Here is a 22,495-nt window from a genome sequence, read left to right as displayed (position 1 = left end):
TTTTAAAATCTATGAACTTTTGAACTTTGAGAGTGTTTAAACAAGAAAGAAATGTGAGAAAATGTTCATTCCTGTCTGAGAAAAGTGTATAAAGTATGTGATGAGGGGTTTTACAGCCCTAAAACGTATAATAATTTTAAAAATAATAAAGCTGACTACTTCACGGATTTTGCCTATTGCGGGTTATTTTTAGAACGTAACCTCCACGATAAACGAGGGACTACTGTACTGGGTTATACTGGTTTTTATTGGTTTATACTGGTCTATACTGGTTATACTTGTTATACCACTTTATACTTATACTAGTTTATACTGGTATTGCTCAGTAAATCTGGCATTAATCAATGAAGGTTGATAACAGTGTCAGAAAGTTGTGCCTGTATTTGTTCTTTCATGATGAGGCTGATAAACAGCTTCCCGCACCCACAGTTTGAGAATAATAATAATAATAATCCATCAATTTTATATAGCGCTTTATCATAGTGCTATCATAGAGTTGCTTTACAGAATTAAGGCATTATTCTTTCACTCCACACTTAGTGGTGGTAAGCTACTATTGTAGCCACAGCTGCCCTGGGGCAGACTGACGGAAGCGAGGCTGCCATAGTGCGCCATCGGCCCCTCCGACCACCACCAACACACTACATTCATACTAGGCAATGTAGGTGAAGTGCCTTGCCCAAGGACACAATGGCAGATACCACTGGGGTGACTGCCACCCCACTGTGGCACCTGGAATTCTCAGTGGTCTCCCATCCACCTACTAACCAGGCCCAGACCTGCTTAGCTTCCGAGATCGGGCACACAGACTGGTGTGGCCACCAGTCTGATAATAGAATTTCTTCAGCATTTATCTGCTGGACACACACACACACACACACACACACACACACACACACACACACACACACACACACACACACACACACGCACGCAGCTCATGCAGAGTAGCATAAACTAACATGTGTCTGAGTTTAGCTTAGAGCTGTGAGCGTTTGTTTAGTTTGCTTCCAGTTTACTCCCAGTTTGCCTCCAGTTGTCTGAGCATCTGCAGCCGGAGCAGCGTGTGTTGGAATTCCACGGATGCTTGTGATATTGGTTCACAGCAATCGGCACATCTCCCTGTAAAGAAAAAAAATCCTCCTCCTCCATCGACGGCCTGTCGCCACGGAAACGCCAACTTAGTGCCTTCCCCCGCACGTGTTGCTCTGACAACAGGAATGTCAACGAGGTTTTGTTGGTTGCCGTAAATCACCTTTGACCTTCTACTTTAACCATTAAAGCTCCTCCTCATTACATTAAGCACCACTCACACCTTCATCTCTGCCTGCTGAACATCATCATCATCATCATCATCATCATCATCATCATCCGCAGCAGCACTTTATCCCTCACAGGAACGCACACAGACACAGACACACACACGTTTGTAAGGAATATGCAATGGCCACTGCACAGGTGGAGGTGTAGAGGAGACGTTTGTGTTCCCTCTTCCTTCACCTGTGTCTTTAAGAGGAAGATGCTGTACTTTGACCTCACTGAGCAGCTGGTGTTATGGTTCAACTGGTGATGATGTTATCATGTGATTGATTCTAAGCACAGATGTAGTATAGACGATGCAGCACTTAGTTTGAAGTGTGCGTTTATTGTGTTGTGATAAACAACATTGATGTAAACAAAGAGCAAGTCACCAGTTATCATGATGACGAATTGAATTGAGACACTGCAGATGAGCTGCTTCTTGTGCTCTCCTACAAACATTCAACCTTTAATTCCATCCTTTGAGAGACAAAGACGTTGTTCCTGTCCACAGTCACACAGGCTGCGTTAGAAAAGTAAGGGCTGGTGAAGTGTCGTTGAATGTGTTTGTATTAAACTTGAGCTACTTCTGTGACTCTGGCTAAACAAACACAGTGAAAGGGAAACTTTGAGTGTCCGATTCCATTACAGCTGGTATGAAGGGGGTCTGTGGGCTGAGATTGGTGCCACTTGAAAATGAATTTTTATAGTTGGTATTGAATTTGAAAGTAACAACTTGAAATTGAATTTACTGTTTTACTGAATTATTAACTTGAAATTGTGTTTTTCCTGTTCAGATTCACTGCATGCAATTCAATTTTACTACACGGAGACACATTCCGCAAAGTTGAGCAATCAATCACTGATTCATAGAATTCCTGTTTAAGTCTACAAAAACTCATTTACGGCCGTTGAGGGTGTGACCATAGATATCATAACAATAAAGGCATTTATTATCTATATCTATATCGCCCTGAAAAAACTTCAGACTAGTAAATTGGCATGGAAGTTATGTTATGTAGACTTTGCTAATAGATGGGTTCCCGATTGCAATTTGAGCATGCGCTGCGATTCTTTGACGTCACGGGCTGCGGGGTGATCTGGACACATCTACACGAATCCCATTCACTCCCTTCTCTGAAAAAAGCTAAAGAAAGAGGAGAATTAAGGATTTTTCAGTTATCAATACAACACCATTCAAACAAAGTAAGTTTCCGACGCAATGTAAGACACTTTTCCGCTTGTGTCGTGTTGGGTTTGTGTGTAATTTTTGTGTTTTTTTCCGTGTTGTGTTACAGTAGGATATAGTGTTGTGTTCAAGACCACACGATCCAAGACCAAGACTTGCCCGAGACCAGAATGCACCGAGAACAAGACAAGACCAAGACTTCCGGGAGCCGAGACAGAGTCAAGATCAAGACCGAAACAAGCCGAGACCGAGACCAAGACCAAGTCCATAAACATTTTTTTTTTAATTTAAAAATATATATAAATAAATAAAATTATGACAAGGTTCGACAGTTAAATAAGATTCTCTCTTTAGTTTTAGTTTGTTTTAAATACATTTGACGGAGAAAAAAGGTACCTGTAAAAAATGTACTAAAATATTAAAACTACCACTGCTACTGATAAATTCACAAATTTTGTACATATTTACCCGAGTCCGGGCAGCCCGAGTCCGAGATTAGGCCGAGTCAAAATGCTTCCGAGTCCGAGACAAGACCGAGACCTTTAAAAGACCGGTCTCGACTACTACAACACTAGTAGGATAGCATGCTTAGGCATTGGAGCCGTTTCAGTTCAACACACGTTTTCAGGTGAACTAGACGATAAAACGAGAAAATGTGAAAATGTTGCCTGTAATTCCTCAGATAAGTTATACGTGGTCCAACTTACTTACAGTCAGCTTTGTTCACTAAATTCCTGGAAACCATAAATCTACAATCATACAGTTTGTCTTTGTGCTTCACTCTCAAAGTTATACACGTTGTAAAAATGTTTAGGAGGAATTAAATGTGTGCCTTTATTATCTTTTTTTTTTAATATTTCAGATGTCATTGATCCACTGTAGCAGAGGATGAATGCTGTAGCTTCCATTGGGAGAAGTCCTCTCACAGCTGTGTGATACACAATACATGGATCAAAGTTTACTTTCCGCCTGTTGTTCCTTTAAATAAATCACTTTGTCATCTGCCTTGCTTCAGTTAATTAATTAATTATTAATTAATAATTGTCACTTAGATTTGACACTACACAGATATATGTATGGCTCTCAGAAGTCTGCTTTATATATTTGTACAAAGATGCATTTTAAACTTTTTAGATTATCTATACTGGAATCAAAAGGGCCCAAGTAAAAATAAACTGGTTGTTAAGCACAGTTTTGCACTAAAAACAGTTATTCATGCTGCATCAAGGCCCTACCACCCCTTTTAAAACAGTGCAAACATGTATTTCCTCAAGAAAGGAAAACCAGGCCAAAAATTCAAAGAAGGTGAAATGAGGGAAAGCAACTGTTTACTCAATTCTTCAGAGGTGAGCTTTCAAACACACATATTTTTTAGGCAATATATTATTTTGTTTGAAATTAACTACGTGCACTCTCTCGCATTTAAATGCTGGTACATTTTTTTTGCATGTCAAATCTTAATTGGAAACAAAGTTATTTAAAAAAAAATATTTGAAGACTACATTTTGCTGCCACCAACTCTTAAGTAGGTGTCCCCATAATTTTATTCATTCTATATTTACCTTTTATTAACCTTTGTACTCATTTTCTTTGTCTCTGTGTTAGTTATACCCCCCTCCCCCCAAAATGATCAGATATGGCACGGAGCGAAGACATCCAGCCTTTAAAACCGGACAACGGTAAGGGGCGAGGACTAACAGATACTCCCCTGAACAAGGCCCAGGATGTGGCTAAACTCAGAGTTGAATGTGCACGCAAGCCAACAGGTGGCTGCAGACCCTGACTCGTATAAGCCAAAGCAATTGCTTCCACCACCCAGTGTGACAAACGTTGCTTAGTAACAGGTTTCCCTTTATGGGACGGAGCCCAAGAGACAAAGAGCCTCTTGAAGCTCCCTGTCATATCCATGTTAGTGTGCACCAGACTCAACAAATGAGGCCACTGCTCACCCAGTGAGGCAAAGAAGACTGTGAAGTCAATAGGAACTAGAGCCCAACACCTTTGACACAAATGCTGGGTTGGGCCTCAGCCCCATCCTCACATTGCCCAAGAAGAACTGAGCTCACAATGAGTGCACTGACAGTCCATGATGTCAATGACACGCTCAGCTGACGCCAACGCCAGTAACAACACTGCCTTTAGGGACACAAACTTCAAGTTTGCACGTCCCATCGGTTCAAAAGGAGGTTTAAGTTCCTCCAGAACCACAGCCAAATCCCACGAAGGCACCAGTGGCAAACGATCAGCGGATGTTGACTCGCTGCCAGATACACCTCCACTGTGGAGAAGGTCTTCTGTTTATCAATCAGTGATCAATGACAAAATCACTCCCACCGAACACTGAAAGGGGTTGTGTCCTGTCCGGCGACACCAGCTCTCAAACACCCTCCAGGTATAGTCATACAGAGACCTAGTGAAGGAACCCTGAGCGCTCTGTATGGTGGAAGATTGCGCCACTCAGGGGCCAAGCCCATAGACTGAACCCTACAGCTGTGACAGTAGGCCAGGGGCAAGCGCACAGCAGTCGGTAAACCTCCATCAGCCAGTGCACGGCAGGCCAATGCGGAGCCACCAGGATCAAAGTATGGCGGTGCTCCCTCACCCTGGTGAGGGTGGGGAGTATCAAGTCCAACAGGGGAAAGGCATAGAGCAGCATGCACGGCCAATCGTGCACTAATACGTCTACCCAGAAGGGAGGAACGGAATGCCTCAGGAAGGAAAACACAGCTGAGAGCTCCAAGTAATTGATGTGAGGGCGCTGGAGGCTCACATCCCAGTGACCTCTTACGGATCGCCTCTTGTGCACCGCGGCCCATCCCGTCGGGCTGGCATCTGTGGTGACCACCTTCCTGGACACTCTTTGTGTCAGGAAAAGCGGGGTGAGCCAGTGGCACAGAGCCCTGGTGCACTTCGGTGACCAATACCCTCCGTGTGCCATGACGCACCGGATCCAGCCCACAGTTGGAATTCTCCTGCACCGGTACCAACGTGCTCTTTTCCATGTTTATCACAAAACCTAGGTCACCTTGGTGACTAACAGAATATGCGTGTGCACTCTGGCTTCCGTCTCCGACTGTGCCAAAAGTAACCAGTTATCCAGATATGTGGCCAAGCGGATGCCCTGCCATCTCAGTGGGGCCACCGCCCCTTCCGTGCACCGTACAAACATCCTTGGGCTCAGTGAGAGGCCAAAGGGGAGGACCCGGTACTCGTAACATATCCCCCAGTTCTGCTGCAGAACGGCCGGTCCTTCTAGGAACATGACACCTTGTCCAGCAGCTCCGGCAAAGACAAGGAGCAGGTCCCTTCATAATGGGACCTGGTCATCTTGGTCACGACGGCAGGCCAGGGGATGGTCAGTTGAACAGCGGTACGTCTGCATATATTCAATATGTCTGAGCCAGGGAGAGGTGGTATGCTTCCCTCAGCTCCCTTCATGGAGTTGACAGAGGCAACGGGCTTTGCAACCCAGCAAAAAAGTTGTCCTCCTTTTCATCCTCTGAAATGAGGAGTTCAGAGGTGAAGTCATCATCGTCCCCACAGTTCAAGTCCAGAATGTCCTCCCCGAGTGGAGGAGCAAAGGCGAGGTTGGACTGGGAACCCCAGCTGGAACCGAGTCCCGCCGCAGGCGCCGCACAAGTCTCCGTCTTCAACTCCGCCACGATGGCCTTGGTGCCGTGAGGGGGAAGATAAGGTCCCTGCTCTGACAAGCTGACTTGGCACCAGGGTTGGAGTCAATTATAATTGTAATCGCGTAATTGATAAATAATTACAATTATGGCATGATTATAATTGAAATTGTACTTGAAAAAAATGTGTTGCTGTTGTAATTGAATTGTAATTGAGTTTAAATAATTTACTTTGTAACTGTAATTAGCATGAAAATTCAATAAAAACTTTATTGCTTACACATATCACTCACTGCACTATGACAGCCTTGTCCCCGCTTACAAAATACATGTGTGACCAACAAGGTCTCTTTAACAAGGAATTTAACACTTACTCAAGCCTCACAATGGCCCCCTATGGTTTCACACATGCACGATCTGGCCCGCCTGGGCTGTAATTGTTCAACATGGCATCCTTGTCTGCTCTACCTCCTAAAGGTGGGTTAATCCCAACATGTTAATCAGGGTTGGTTGTTACATTCTATAGGTGCGCATTCCTCAGATGCCATGGTGAATAATACCTTGAATCTTCACACCCATACAGGTTGTAGGTATTACAGTTTTTCAGCATGAATCCCGGTCGGCTGTACCTCGTAAAGGGCAGTTTTTTTCTTTTTTTTTTTATTATCATGGATTGGCTATTATGAGCAATGTTATTAAGATAAATCATAATAAATCAAGGGGTATACCCCTTGATTTAAGCTTAACAAGATGAGAAACAAATTAGATGACGGATAACTGTTACAGTGTATTTTACAGCTGATTTGAGAAAATGATTAAGACATTTAATAAATGAGAGCGTAATTGTAATTGACTTTCAGGGGGAAAAAATAATCGTAATTTAATTGTAACTAATAAATGCTGGTCAGCATAATCATAATTGAATTGTAATTGAACATGGATAACTGAAGACTTAATTGTAACTGAAAAATGTAATTGACATACTCTTGCTTGGCGCGCCAGCCATCAATGGAGGTTCTTCACCGTAAAGACGACGCAGTGGCGGCAGGAACCGGGGTCAGACCTGTTGTGCGTCGCGGCCCAAGATTTTGTTCCCGCACCTGCTGAGGCGCCCCCCCCGGTATGTGGGGTCTTGTCCTCCATCTTTTTCTCTGTGCTGATGTGCAGCAAGTGGTTAGCTAGCGCTGGCACATGGCTGCTAGTTGCTAAGCTAACTGAGGACCGACACCCTGCGCCTGGCGACCGTGGTGGGGTGGCGAGGGCAATGTCGTAATCAAGCCGCTTACTGGTGTGTTGCATCCGGGGCTCGACAGCCGTGTTGTGGCATCGAGTGCAGCAGTGAGCCAAGCCAAAAACAGGTTTGTCAGCGGTCGGCCCATGACAGCCGTGCAGGGCCTCGAAGCAATGTTACACCAAGCGTGGAGAGCAGGGAAAACACTGGTCGACCTGGTGTGGTCGAGAGCAGAGAAAAAGCATCAACAGCAGGGTCCGGTGACGGAATCCAAAAAAAAGGTCCACATGTGGCCGGTTAAGCTGCTGCGACATGATATAGCTCTGAGTGCGAAGAGGTTTTTGAATGGCGCTGTATTCTCTGCCCCCTCTACTTATAGTAGGAGGGAATACCTGCGGCAGATGAATACATTTCACCAGCCAATCAAGATTGGCGTAATGAGATCGAGCTTCTGAGATATGACACAGAGGCGTATATCCTATATTGAGACATCTAAATGAATGTTTTGAAAGAGAACATGAGCCTATTCTAAAGGTGCGTTCACAATAGGGATGCACATTGTTAACTGGTTTTGTATGGGAACCAGTTCTTATTCAAACGATTCATTGGAATTGCTGAAAAAAACCTTTTCCGATTCTGCTATTGATTGTTCCCGGGCTGCGCCGCCACTATAAACAAACGCATCCCACTCGTAAATTTGCGATGATGACACACACTCAAGCTGCTGCAGAGAGTTTTTGAAGGTTTCTTTTATCTATGTCTGATGTGTGAGGAATATGTTAACGCCAGAGGTGTGCCGAGTGTGTGAGGTGCTTATCTCGGCTACCTGAAGCTGCCGTGCTGCGATACATCATGGACCGCTACTTGGTTAACACCAGATAACCCTCCAACAAAGGGAACCGATTCACGTTCCTCCATCAGATCCACCCAAAGTTCCACAAACACGGGGACAGAAATGAATCTGTAGCAACGATTATGAACTGGAAACTCAATTAAAGCTAACTATGCTAAGCTAACACACCGACACACAGAGGTAATGCTAACCACTCCATATAAGGAATAGACCAAGTAAAAAGAACACGTCTTACTATCATAAAGCCACAGAGAGCCATTGATTTGTTTATGGTCAGATTTAACACTTGTATGGAAGAATAAAAGCTAAACATGTCACACGCTGTGTGAAATAAATGTCAGCATAATATTAATGTCACAATTCATCCATCCCAACTTGTAAATTATATTTCACGTGTTCACAAGACAAAGCTGGTCCCATTAGACTAATGTAACAATTGAGATTATTACACCTAAATATACTGAATGATTAAATCATCAAGATTTATCTGGTTTAATTATAGGAAATCAGAAAGATATATTTATCGACCATAACTTTATGTAACTCATTGTCAAATATGAAATAAACAAGATTCATCAGCAGTAGAAACACTAGTGAAGTTATTTGTGCTTTTTTTGTGCTTTTTTTTTTTTTTTTTTTTTTTTGAAAATAATTTCATTTCAAGTTAGGAAAGAAATAAATTGCATACAATAACACTAATAGAGTGATCCACATGCACAAATAAATTCCATAAAATGTTAGCTTATGAACTCTTTGAGTCAGCAGCTATTGTGGCCTTTTTTAATGTGTCTAGTGTTGATGTATTCATATTTTTTTGTGTTTCTAAGGAACCTGTTTACACTAAGTTGTACATTTTATTTATAGCTTTTATTTATTGTTATTTTTGATTAATTTTTTTAGTCAATATCGCCCATTCCTAGTGTTCATGATGGCGCACCTGATTCAGTACGTCTTCTACATACGTCATGTCAATTAAGCTAATTCAGTAACAGGATGTAGTAGAATACCTGTATATTTCACAATAAAAGCAGCCTGCTGATTTCGGCAGTTAAGGGACTTATGTATTGGCCAATATTGTGTGATAATGATAAAAATTAGGTAAATTTATTATCCTAAGCCAATAACCACTTGACTTCTGGACTAATTTGACTAATTTGAGTATTGTTTGTTCGTTTATTGAGGACTCATTTAGGTATTGTTTATTCTCATCTGTGAATAATTAAAATTTATATTGATAGACCTGATACTTATTTTAATAAACCGGGCTGTATTATTTTCTGTATTCATGTTCGACTGGTTTTTCAGCCTATTTGGGAATCAATAAGAGCATCGCAATCACTAAATCCTTAATCAATATACATCCCGAGGTCACACAGAACGCCACTTCAGCGAAGTCGCTTAAATCGGCCATAATGAGTTACTCAAACATTGTCTTGCTTTTTGGTCACTTCATCACTTCGTTGCTCCAGTGATGACCGTGGTATAATATGAATAGTATGTGTCTGCAGAGCCGTGGCCGCTGCACTGATAGGGCTGATCACTTCTTCTCCGGTCATACGTTTACAGCACTTATCATAGACAGCTCCACTTGTACTTAAGGTTTAAAGGGTCAATTTACAGAGTAAAAGGATGAGTTCACTCAAAATAAACCGAGTATTTAAAATGCGTATTCAAGGAGTATGACACTTTCAATTTGGCCCCATTAAGAAGAGGAAGTATACAGCCCTCTCAGTGCAGCTTTGGCTCTACAGTGACGGCCGCTTGACGTCACGTCATTTTCATTGATTTTGAATGTATTGTAGTTGCCAGAGTGGTCTGGATGTCCAAAAAAAAAAAGACCAAGGTTGGATTCAAATCCCTGACCATGTGCTTCGAAGTGCGCTTTCTTACAGGTTACGCCACTGTATCATTCATATCCAGTTGTATTTTGGTAATTGCTCTTCGATCTTTCCTTTAAATTGACATATCCCACTTTACATTTGCCACAGGTTTGTATACAGGAGATTTTACAAAAGACGTCAACCTTTCTGATTGCTCTGCAGACAGTGTTTTTTCCTAAATGCTCTGCATCCCCAATGTTATAAAGAAAACTACCGTTTGCAAAAATATGTAAAGCAACACAACATTAGTATCGATGTGATGTTGGTGATGTGTGATGTTACAACTGAGTGGTCAGAGAAGAGTGTCAATGTAAATTAAAGTGTTACTTGAAAAGCGGACTTCAGTTGGGCGAAGCCAGGTAGAAACCCATGGTAACAGACTCATAGTAGAACTTATTTTGCTTTCAGGAATGGGAGACTCAGAGTTTCCCTCATTTGAGCCACCAACCAATCACAGGTTGTCCCACAGTCACATGGTGTCTGGTGTGTCATTGATTAAACTTTATCAGCTTTTCATTTAAACATTTGGTAAAAATGCTGTCTATAAAAGTTCAATGAGACATAGTGCTCCAGGACTGATTATTAACTGATGTTTAATTTACTGTGATCGCTGTTCATGGACTCACTGCTGTAAAACATTAGAAGGACCTGCTGGAGACACACACACGCACGCACGCACGCACGCACGCGCACACACACACACACACACGCACACACGCACACACGCACACACGCACACACACAGATTTATGGATCCCAGCTTTCTGCGCTCTTCGTGATGAGCAGACCTTCACAGCGGCTTTAATGAGATCACATTCCTCTGTCTGACGGCCTTTCATGGTGTGTGTGTCACTGCACTGAGGAGCGACACTTTCATGGACTCACACACACACACACACACACACACACACACACACACACACACACACACACACACCACACACACACACTCTGACTTGAAACCATAACAAACATCATGTCCGTGTTTGCTTTCACACTTCACACAGACGCTGGACCAGTGTATGTTTAGCTCTGATTTCAGCCATTTCCAGTCAGTACTGGTAAATAACCAGGACCATCCTTTAGACGGGAAACTGTAATTACACAAATAAACGTGATTATAGTTTTTCTGTCATTTTGTGTGCTTTTGTTGTTGATTTGTGCGTTATCGAAATCATTTTGTTAAGGGAGTAATGATAATCCAATAAATTGATTCATTGATTCATATTCCTACAATCCAACTACATTGATCTGTGCTTGGTGTGTTGTCCTTCCTGATGATACATATCGATTTAAAATGGTTTTAAAAGGTAATCAACTGATTGTATCAATACAAGGAAATAACTCATTGAATTTAAGCACAGCAGACTTTACATGGATGTGTTTTAAAAGCTCTTTTAATAATAAAGATGTTACCATGATGTCATTGCCATGCGCCAGCAGACGACAAAACATAGCATGGAGGAGAAATGGATGATACAGTACCTCCTTTTGGGTCCAGTGTGAGGAAACACTTTGCTGTTAGCACAGACAGGAGTCACCCACTGTGTCCACCGTCGACCACCAGCCCCTTCTGGCAGCGTTCACTGCAGCAGCACATGTAGCGTTCGCTCATTAGCATTAGCTCTGCAAAAGCTGCAGATAACCATCGTTGTTAAAAGAAAAGGTATCAGGTTCAGCCACTGCTCATTTAACCTAAACCGATACTTTTTTATATTAATATTGTATTCATTTAATGTATAGAAACAAGCAGAAAAGTGAGGTAAAGCTAGGGTTGCTACCCGTCCCTTAAAATACGGAATCGTTCCTTATTTGACCATTAAGTGGTGCGTCCCATACTCAGCCAAAATGGAACACTATTTGTTCTGTATTTGCATGAATGACCATAACACTAAACATGTCCATCAGACCGTCACACACATAGTAAAACGCAGGAAATGCCAAAGCCAGCAACATTGTGGCGGTGGGATCTACGTAGGCAAGGCAAGGCAAGGCAAATGTATTTGCATAATGCATTTCATACACAAAGCAACTCAATGTGCTTTCCGTGATAAAACATTCAACAGCTTAAAATCAATAAGAACATTTAAAATCATCAGTAAAATCAATTAAAATCATCAACAAACACATGACATCAACAACATGACCAAAAATCTCTCTCTCAATCATACCCAGTAGAGAAAAAAACAGTGCCTTTAACTTTGATTTAAAAATGTTCACATGTGATGCTGACTTCAGCTCTGCTGGCAGTTTGTTCCACTTATTTGCAGCATAACAACTAAAAGCAGCATCACCATGTTTGCTGTGAGCTCTGGGCTCCACTATCTGACCTGTGTCCATAGATCTGAGAGACCTGCTTCATATCTGACTAACATCTCACTGATGTTTTCTGGACCAAACCCATTTATTCATTTATACACCAGCATCAGAACTTTAATGTATATTCTGAGGCTGACTGGGAGCCAGTGTTAAGATTTTAAAACAGGAGTAATGTGTTCTGATCTCTTTGTTCTGGTTAAGACCTCGAGCTCTGCAACTGAACGTTCAGTTTCTGTGCTGTGATGAAAACAAAAACCTGACTGAAATGTATCAAATATTTTGTTGAATGTTAAGAATTGACTCAGTTGGTTGAAGACCACCTTCCCAATGATCTTGGCCATGAATGGAAGGTTGCTGATTGGTCTATAGTTAGCCAGTATAGAGGCATCCAGTGTTCTCTTTTTTAACAGAGGTTTCACAGCAGCTACTTTCAGGGATTTTGGTACGGTGCCTGATTGGAATGAGCAGTTAATTATCTGACACAAATCAGTGACAATTGACTTTACAACAGTTTTAAAGAAGTTTGAGGGTATTGTGTCAAGGCAACATGTTGATTAATTCAGCTGCTGAACAGTTTCCTCTATTGTTTTTAGGTTCACTGTAATAAACTCTAACATTGTAGTTGACTTATCCCTCAGTGGTTGAAGCTGTTCAAGCTTTTTGTTATTTTTCTGGTTTTTTCTGATGTTTGACCTTATTGATTGTATTTTTTCATCTTTCCTTGACCTTTTGTCTTGTGTTTTCTCTCATCTTTTTTGTCTTTCTGTGTCTTGTCTGTCTTTTCGCATCTTGTTGTCTCATGTTTTGTGGGGTTATGTATGTTGTCTCTTCTTGTCTTGTGTCTTCTTTTTTCGTTTTGTCGCATACTTTGTCTTGACTTCTTTGTCTTTCTGTGTTTTGTCTGTCTTTTAGCATCTCATGTCTTGTGGAGGCATATCATCTCTTCTTGTCTTTTGTCTTCTCTTTCCTTGCCCTTTTGTCTCTTATTTTATCTTGTTTTCTTTGTCTTTCCGTGTCTTGCCTGTCTTTTGGCGTCTTGTTTTCTCATGTCTTCTGGAGTTACGTACAGTATAAGTTAAGTTGAGTTTATTATGTTATGGACAATCCCCTTTTACAATAAAAAGAAGAAGCTTTAGCCTTTGCGCTGAATTTCCAGCTGTAGTCCTCAGCTAGCTGTGAATCGGCAACCTAAAGTGCATAGTTAAAAAATATAAACACAATAAATTACATTACATTTGTGAGGCATACAGACATATAACATGTCACACACAATTGGAGCAAGCACAGTTTGAACAAAGATATCAAAACAGTGCATGCAAAGAAGACAGCACAGAGGAGACATGAGAACAATCACAGAGGCCACATTTAAAGTACATACAAGACATAACATGAAGACAGGCAGCAGTGACCATGTCCCATCGAACAAACATATCACATCTGACAGAGTATGTCGTCTCTTCTTGTCTTGTGTCTTCTCTTTTTGTTTTGTCGCAGGTTTTGTCTTGTCTTTTTTGTCTTTCCATGTCTTGTCTGTCTTTTGGTGACTTGCTGTCTCATGTCTTGTGGAGTTACATATGTTGTCTCTTCTTATCTTGTGTCTTCTCTTTTCGTCACATATTTTATCTTGTCTTCTTTGTCTTTCCGTATCTTGCCTGCCTTTTGGCGTCTTGTTGTTTATGTTTTGTCGAGTTATGTTGTCTCTTCTTGTCTTGTGTCTTCTCTTTCCATGTCCTTTCATGTAACGTTTTGTCTTGTCTTTTTAATCGTCTTGTGTCCAACTTTCTTTGTGTGTATAATTGTGTATCTTTGTGAAGTTCCTTCTCTTGTTTTGCTGCATTTGTTGACCAACGTCTCCGTGTGTGTGCGAGGACTTGTCCGGTCGTGCTGTGCTAGCATTGCTGGAGGCTCCTGGAGGCAGCCGGTTTCTTTTTTGCTTATGAAATATGACAATAAAAGCAAACAGTGGCCGTGAAGAATGCAAGCGCTGTTTTCCTTGGTGGTAATTAGCAGGAGGCTCGGAGCGTGTTATTCGCTCTGTAAATGTTTGGGAATTGGCTCGTCCAAGGAGGAAAAACACAATTTGGAATCTCTGCTGTGTTTTGGAAATAAAGTCCTCGGAGCGGCTGAAATACAAACAGCACGAACACCAGGAGGCTTGGCTGAGGAATGTGGAGCAGGTAGTGAACACGTTCCATCACATGGCGTGAAGAATCATCAGAGAACCGGGACACGAGCAAAGAACGTCGACACAGCCAGAAACAGACACGGAAATAAATGAAATTATTTAAAACCAATTTCAAAACATTACAAAAAGCCATAAAATAAAACATATTTTTTAGATACACAGGATTTAAAATAACAAAAGACATAAAATATTTCAAAAACAATTTAAAAAAAAAAAAACGAATTAAAAGGTACAAACAAAAAGCACTCCAATACAAAAATGAAAAAAGAAATAAAAACATTATAAACAACAAAAATCAATAATAAAATTTTTCAAAAAGTTTGAAAAGCCACAAAAACACAACGATACAAATGAAATGAAAGATTAAAAAAACAGGAGCATCCTTGAGATGTTCCTTCCCATGATTCCATTCCATCTAAATGTCACTTCTTTGTCTCTGAGCTTCAGTCTTTGGGATTCCTCGACAAAGAGCAAACCAACAAAAACCGAGAGTCAACATTAGCCACAAACCAACGTTAGCATCACAGCGCGGTGTTGTCCTTTAGCTTTGTGAGGGACTGTGGGAAAAGTCAACAGTCTGTGTGTGCAAACTGAACGATTTCCGCTGAGGCTGTCGCCAGCCGGTTTTTGACGCTGAAACTCAAAAAAGGGGACACTTGGGCCGAACACAACAGTATTCAACGTTTTCTTTCATCTACCTCGTAACAGCAAAATACAATAGAATGAATAATTAAGTTGTTATTGTCCATAAGGTTTAAAAATAAATTTCTCTCTTTATAAGAAAGACTTTTCAGCTGAATACCTATGTATTTGGGTATTAAGTAGTGCTATTTATTAATCCTAGTCCCACTCTTCAGATTTTAGTAAAAGTATTTTAATTTTGCGTATTTAGTCGTAAAATGTCAGATATATTGGCCACCAAGGGTTGAATGCCGGCTATTACAATTGAATTTTGCTACTGGCCCCGCCCCTCCTATAAAAGCTGAGTGGAGGGAGGAGGGTTTCCTCCAATCACAGCCCTCAGTGAGCATTGATTGACAGTTTAATGAGGAAGTCCACTGTGTTCCGTGTGAAAGAGCCGCTGCAGCTGTGATGTTCTGGACTCCGTGTTTCTATAAAGAGCAGATTCTGAGGGTTCACCAAGCTGGACGCATCCCTAGTAAGGCGTTCAGGGCATGTCCCTCCGTAAGGAGACCTCGAGGAAGACCCAGGACATGCTGCAGGGAAGTCTGAGCCTCCCTGCTAGGGATGCTGCCCCCATGACCCGGCAACGGGTAGGCGGAACAGGATGGGTGGATGGATGGATGGATTTCACCACCTTTTTCAGCATTTTTGGTCACTTTTAACCCATTATATTTCTGATGAAAACAAAGATTTACATATTTTAAGATGACTATATACAGTATTATGGCCAAAATAATACTAAACTTCCTGCATAACAGTGGATAATATTCAGATCAATAAATAAATGTGGTTATCACAGATTTATAAAACAATATTTGGACCATCATTTTACAGGTACAGTGGGGGTCCCCGGTCTCTGGCACCTATATTTTTACTTTCTCCTGAGGGCCGAATTGGATGGTCTAAAAGGCCAAAATTGCCCCCCGGGCCTTAAGTTTGACACTTGTGCACTATAACATGAATCACAGCTCAGTGTTGTACGTGCTCATAAATAAAACGGACAAGCTGCATGGCTTTGTGTCGGTCAGCACCAAATGCACTGAGACCTCCCTCTGTGTTCCTCTGTGGGACTGCACACGACAAAGTGAGAGAAGTACAGATACCAGTACCAGCTCTTTCACACCATGTGTTAGCATGCACACTGACGCCCACTCCTTCAGAATAAAAGCAGCATGGACACACTTTCATCCATCCAATGACAATAAACAGAGCTAAACTTAGCCCGGACCCCAAACTGTGAGCGCAAAGGCTGCGTGTTTGAAATGAAATAATAAAACAGTGCATGTTTAGTAAACCGAGGGGTTATAAAGATAAAGAGCAAAAATAATAAAACATGCAGGTCAAAGTAGGAATAATAAAAGACGAGTATAAACAGAGGACGTGAACGTCTGAACATAACAAATACTTCCAATAAAAGACAATAACAGTAATGCAGACGTAGGCAACTCGTGGCCAGTGGGCCACCAGTGTAGTGTTGTGTTCAAGACCACACTATCCAAGACCAAGACTTGCCCGAGACCAGAATGCACCGAGACCAAGACAAGACCAAGACTTCCGGGAGCCGAGACCAAGACCATAAACATTTTTTTTCCAATTTAAAAAAATATATAAATAAATAAAATTATGACAAGGTTCGACTGTTAAATAACATCTCTCTTTAATTTTAGTTTATTTTAAATACGGACAAAAAAGGTGCCGGAAAAAAATTTACTAAAATATTAAAACTACTACTGCTACTGATAAATTCACAATTATTCTACATATTTGAAAACAAGATTTTTATCTCAGCTGAATGTACAGCAAGTGTTTAAAAGCAAGATTCTTGATTCTGATTCTTTGAGTTGTGCAGGTCAACAGGTCACAGATTTCACAAGATCATTTTTTAGTTTGAAAAAGCCTTTACACAGGCCATTTTTATTAATTCACTTAGTTGATATAGTTTAATTTGGTTGCTGTAATGTAACTAGAATATTCAATTACAAAGGTCCCCGACTGTAACTGTAAAAGTGAAACTTTCTGAAATAAAACTACAAACAAGTTGTCAGCAGTGTAAAAAACATAGAGCTACAGGTAGATGTGAAACTAAATAAAACAAACTCAACCCTGGAACAGTCATGTGACAAATCAATCAGCAGTTCTTGTTGGGAAAGATTATTATGGATACAGTGGAAACAGAAACAACCAAAATAGTTATATTATGAACCTGTTTATATTGTGGGGAACATATTATATACATAAATGTAATTGGAGTCTAAAGCCACAAAAAAAACACCACTTTAAAAAGAAAATAGACTAATATAAGACCTCATTACAGTTATTTGACTCATTTTGGACTTGTGCAACTCTGCGGTGCTGACGCGCTGGTGACGACATAAACCAAGATGGTGGCTGCCTGGACTACAGCCGACACTATTTAATAAAAACCTTAAAAGACATGGATATAATGAAAAGAGTGGATGGACAGAGGCATAAACATGGGACTTAATAAACACACACGAACCTCGGTACATACCTGTCAAGTTTTAAATTTGAAAATAAGGGAAATTTTCTGGCGCCCACTACGAGACGTCCCACCCACTTAACCAAGCTCCAGTCTCCCTTATATTTTAAGATAGATGTATAATAAATCTAAAATACCCACTTGTCAACCACTTACTAAATACAATTATGTGATTAGAATCCGGTAGGTCGACCTTTATTAACAATAAAATGCTGTGAACATTCCTCCTAGGGCTGGGTGATATGGACCAAAACTCATATCTCAATATATTTTCTCAAAATGATGATATACGATAAAAATCTTGATAATTTTATCAAATAAAGTCTGACCAGAAAGACAATTCTGGGTTAAATTTGCTGATGCTACATTTATTAACAAACAGCTGATCAATATGTGCACTCATTAATCATCTAAATGAGCCTTACATATTGTTCTGAGAAGTAAAAGCAGCGAGTCCTAAAACTAGTATTTTGATACATAATAAGCTATATATATATATATATATATATATATATATACATATATTTATATGAAATATTATAGTTTTCTATATCGCCAAAATAGAAAACTCGATACATCTTGAATCTCGATATATTGCCCAGCCCTAATTCCTAAATTATAAAACAGCCTAAATAAAAACATAAATGTGTATATGAAGCACGTGTTTATTTAATAGACTTACAGTTCATATACAAGTCAACACGTTGCATATTTATTATTAATTTCACATTGTTTGTCTTTAAGTTAGATATTAACATTTTATTTTCATTATATTATCTCATGCTCACTCGTGGTTCTCTGGTATTCACTAATGACTTATTAAACACATTTATTACAGACTTTACATTCTTTAACACTTTTTTAAAGCAGTGTAAATTTGTGGAGCTTGTGATTGATTGATTTTTAATGGTGACTTCCGTCATTCCTTCCACTGTGGTAGATGTTAAAATCTCAGTTATTAATCTAATAGAACGTGTAACTGTGTCACATCCTGCTGCTCTTTAGGAAGATAAACTCACTGTCACATTTCACAACGTATTTACACCAGTTCTTTGTTTTTTCACCAGAACGTCTTCATTCATCATCTCTTTTCTGAGTTGTTTTCGTGTTTGTTGCCGCTTTCAGCACTAATTTCGCGAGGCTAGTGACGGCGTTCAGTTTAGTAAGACATCTTTCATTTATTACATTAAAATACGGGATATTTACGGGGAAATACTAGGGAAGGTGGCAAGAAAGAGGCGTAAAATTGCGGGAGTTTCCAGGCCAAAACGGGATACTTGACAGGTATGCCTTGGTAAACAGAACAGGCTCCACCGGCTGGCAGGCACTAGGACCCAGAGACGGAGTAAATGCATCTTCACAGGCTGTAATATCACCAGTTTATCATTTTACCTGTTGTTAGACACTATCTTTACCAGGGAGATAATATTTATTCATGGTGATTGTTTTCTGGAGTTTTACTGGGATTTTTTTACCGGTGATTAGTTCATATCTCCTTCGCGCTCCACGGTCCAAACTGAAACCGGAGCCAGACACACACACACACACACACGAGTGTGTCATACGCGTCACTCTACGTCATTATACGGGATTAAATGATAATAATATGGATTAAAGAATGAATAAAGGATTGTTTATCCCGTTCTTTTACGTGTTATTATCACATTATAAAAAAGTTTAAAAATAGCAGGAATTAGTGCTGGTCGCAAACGGTCTTGAGAGAAAATCCCGAGTCCGGGCAGCGCGAGTCCGAGACAAAACCGAGTCAAAATGCTTCAGAGTCTGGGACGAGACCGAGACCTTTAAAATTTGGTGTCGAGACCAAGACCGGTCTCGACTACTACAACAATACACAAGTGGTCCTCAGTTTGTCTTTGCGTGGCCCCCAAAAAAACACACAAAACGACTCCAAAAACAGAAAAATACTAGAAAAACACACAAAACAGCAAAAATACACAAAAAACCCTGCAAAAAAACAACAAACAACCAAAATACACAAAAAAGCAAAAATACACAAAACCTCCAAAAATTCACAAACAGGGGCGTAGCACCACATTTTTGGCCCTGGGTACAAACCATCTTGTTCGGCCCCTACTGTAAGTTATGTACACTTTTTTTTTCTTCGCCCGGAAACTGTACTAGTATTCTCTAGCTTTCTTTTTTCTTCACATTAACCCAGAAGTTCCCAACTTTTTTTGGATTGTGACCCCATTTTATTATCACAAATGTCCGGCGACCCCAGAGACTTTTTTTTCTTCCTACAAATAGTTTTTGATCATGTTTATTAAAGTGTGTTACAAATACAGAGTACAGTAGCCAGGATTAGTGACAAAGTGACCAGTGTGCCGCCTTAGATATGTTTATGCTGCATTTTTTTTGAACTACATTTATATTTGAGAATGTTTAAGTATAAGATACAGTTATTTGACATTTATTGTGTGTGATGTGTATTTGAAAAATAATAATTAAAAAAATAAAAATAAAATTTTAATCCTTTTTACCTTTGGTTTTTTTTTTTTTTTTTACAATTACTAGACATTATAGGCGACCCCATTTTAATTCCAGGTGACACCACATGGGATGCTGACCCTAAGGTTAAAAAAAAATCTGCAATAACCTAATGACGCCATATCCATTGCTTGTATTTTATAAATCTGTTGTACGATATTTTAGTTATTTATTGAAAATTGTGTTTGTGACATATTTTTGTTACAATTTAGGGGCGGCTGGTAATTTTAATTTTTTTTTGGTGGGGGGGAGGGGGGCATTACTAACACACACAAAGCAAACGTGTACAAAGGTTAATAAAAGGTAAACATATAATAATTAGAATCATGGGGACACTCTGGACACCTACTTAAGACTTTGTGGCAGCAAAAAGTCGTCTTCATATTATTTTTTATTTTTAATAATTTAACTTCAAATTAAGATTTGACATGCAAAAGGAATGTTCCAGCATTTAAAGGTGCAAGAGTGCACGTAGTTTATTTCAAACAAAATAATATATTGCCTAAAAAAGATGTGTGTTTTAAAGATTTCCCTGATTTCACCTTCTCTCCCTGTCCTTTCTTCTTTTTTTTATTTTTTATTTTTTTTTTGTGTTTCCGGCCTGGTTTTCCTTTCTTGAGGAAATGCATGATGCTGTGTATCTGTGTATCTCCTGCTCCTCATCCACAGCGGCAGAAGCACATGTGGGTCGTACCGAGGTGGTTATTGTTTGTAATAATTATTGTTAATAATTATTGTTATTGTTATTGTTAAATTGTAATAATTGTTTTAGTGCAAAACTGTGCTTAACAACCTGCTTATTTTCACACAGGGCCATTTTCATACCAATATAAATAATCTAAAAATATTTAAAATGCCTTTTCGTACATGTATAAAACAGACTTCTAAACACAAAATAACATACAAACACAAAAAACACACAAACACACAAGTTATTCTTAAAAAATGCAAAATAACAAATCAACACACCAAAATACAACAAAAAAAAAAACACACACACAAAGATGGCAAAAATACACAAAATATTCTAAAACACACATACACACACACCAAATAACTGAAGAATACAGACAAAAACAGCAAATACACACAATAACTATGGAAATACACAAAACAGACACTCAAAAGTTGATTCACAAACACACAAAGAACAACAAAATTATATAAAAAACTGCAAAAATGCAAAACACAAACAAAAATACACAATGACTCCAAAAACACTCAAAACAGAAAAACACACAAAAAAGCAAAAATATACAAATTGATGCAATTACACACAAAATGACTCGTAACGCAAAACAGCTAAATCTCCTGGATGACAGAAAAGTATACAAAACAACAAAAAAATCTATGACAGAAAAACACAAATCACTTAAAATACTCAAAATTATTTCTTAAATAAAGATGGATAACTAGCAAAATTTACAACAATAATATCAGTTTAGGGAATAGAGAAAAAAATAATTAATATCACAGCAGTGGGGATAAAAATAACAATAGCATAAACAATTAATAATAATAATAATAATAATAATAATGTTACGCACAGTAATAATTAACGCTAGAAAATACAAATAAATAAACGTGAAACATTCCTTCAGGTAATTAGATAATAAGAATGATTTGCTTTAAATTTGATCTTTTTGGATGAATGGTTTCCATTCTCTATCACATACTTTGGTCTGAGTATTTATTCAAAAGTCATTTTTTCCCTTAAATATATTTATTTTAGTTGGGATGACTTCCAGTCTGAGTTCACGGACGAGCTGCTGGCGCCACCTCGTGGTCAAAGTGTCAGGCTCTGATCCTGGAGGTCTGCTGTCCTGCAGCGCTGCTGATAAAACCCATGTTTATTCCTTCATTATTATGGATTAGATTAGATTACATATTTATGCACACATGGATATGAGCGTACGTGTGTGTGTGTATCCATTTTCATAAAAATACAAATACAAAATAAATACATATTTCATAAAGATGTTCAATAAATAAATATGAATTCAGTTAATCCATGTAGATACAATTCAGTTATTTGGTAGAAATTACAGAGACACAGGGGGAGACCCTATTTTTTGTTCCGCTTTATTGCGTTGCTGGGGGTAATAATTATCTGTGGCACTCACAGAGCAGCACAAGTTGATGGAGAGTCTACCTGAAGTGTCTGAGAGAAGTCCATAAAAAGACTTCGAAGGTTGTTATTTACAGTAAGAAGAATACT

The sequence above is a fragment of the Gouania willdenowi genome, unplaced genomic scaffold (genome assembly GCF_900634775.1).
Source record: "Gouania willdenowi unplaced genomic scaffold, fGouWil2.1 scaffold_1_arrow_ctg1, whole genome shotgun sequence".
NCBI lineage: Eukaryota > Metazoa > Chordata > Actinopteri > Blenniiformes > Gobiesocidae > Gouania > Gouania willdenowi.
Note: the sequence above shows the minus strand (reverse complement) of the source record.